At 40.3% G+C, this 1250-nt stretch overlaps 1 protein-coding gene across 1 annotated transcript in view; it reads right to left on the bottom strand.

Annotated features, from left to right (window-relative positions):
- The window catches only part of Atrnl1 (attractin like 1), a 558188-nt gene that overhangs the window by 448813 nt on the left and 108125 nt on the right, over positions 1 to 1250 (bottom strand). The window lies entirely within an intron of this gene.

Here is a 1250-nt window from a genome sequence, read left to right as displayed (position 1 = left end):
AATGGGAGGTGATGGCGGGGAGGAGGCAGAAATCCTCAATAAATAAATAAATTAAAAAAAAAAAAAAAACCTGGAAAGCGCACTGCCAGCAGGGACGCAGCGTGGCGCAATTGCTGCGGGAAAGCGAAGCAAATCTTCAAAATATTAAACCTAGAACTTTTAGATGATAATCAAATCTACCTTCACTAAGTACCCAAAGAAGTGAAATCATGGGCCATTCATAGAACTGTCGCTCTAAATGGCCAAAAAGTAAAGATATTTTTATGCTCACAGTCAGAGCAACTTCATGCTACACAGCTAAAAGGAACCAGAGAACGAACAGAAAAATAAAATGTGAGCTGTAAATACCAGCATCCTTCACGCATCAACAAATTCTGAAGACAGTTTCCTAAGGGGACAGGGAACTCACAGAGGATGGAGCAGTGAGACTCCAAACATAAAATACCCAAAGTATCAAGTTCATTGAAATAGTGCGATGCTGATCTCCAGGGGTCTCAAAGGGTAAGAAATGTTCTGTTTGAAATAATAAAGAGTTAGGCGGGGCAGTGGTGGTGCCCACATTTAATCACAGCATGAGTGAGATCCAGGACTGCCAGGGTTACACTGACAAACCCTGTCTCAACAAACCAAATAGTTTTAATTTTGCAAATAAACTAAGTTTTACAGAAATAGTAGTGATGGCTGCCAAACAATGGGACACACTTAAAACCATGTAACTATACACTTACAGTTGATTAAAACAGCAAACTGTCATAAAATGTACATAGCCGCAATAAAAACGCGACTCTTTAAAAAGAAAAGCATTCAAACACTTCTTATTCACTTAAGAAAATCAATTTCTAAAGAAGTAACGAAAGTATTTCTTTTTAGATAACTGAAACAATACAATTCTAAGATTAAAAATTACTCAGTCATTAATCTTAAAGACGAGTCTTTTCTTCAAACAATATTATGATAAAAGCAAAAGACCAACGGATTCAGTTCATTGCGAAACTGTGAGCACAACCACGTGTTCATAAGAACACCGTAACAATCAAGACAGAAAGGGTCACAGACAGTGCAGCGGTCTGGAGAGGAGGCTCGCAGCTGAGAGCACTTGATGTCCATGCAGATGAGGATGCTTCCCAGAACCCACATTGGATAGAGCCATCTGAAACTCCAGTTCCAGGGGCTTGGACCCTCTCTACTGACATCCACACAGGCTCACAGCCATCTGAAACTCCAGTTCCAGGGGCTTGGACCCTCTCTAC

This window comes from Microtus ochrogaster, chromosome 8 (genome assembly GCF_000317375.1).
Source record: "Microtus ochrogaster isolate Prairie Vole_2 chromosome 8, MicOch1.0, whole genome shotgun sequence".
Taxonomy (NCBI): Eukaryota; Metazoa; Chordata; class Mammalia; order Rodentia; family Cricetidae; genus Microtus; species Microtus ochrogaster.
Note: the sequence above shows the minus strand (reverse complement) of the source record. Positions and strands in the feature narration are given on the sequence as shown.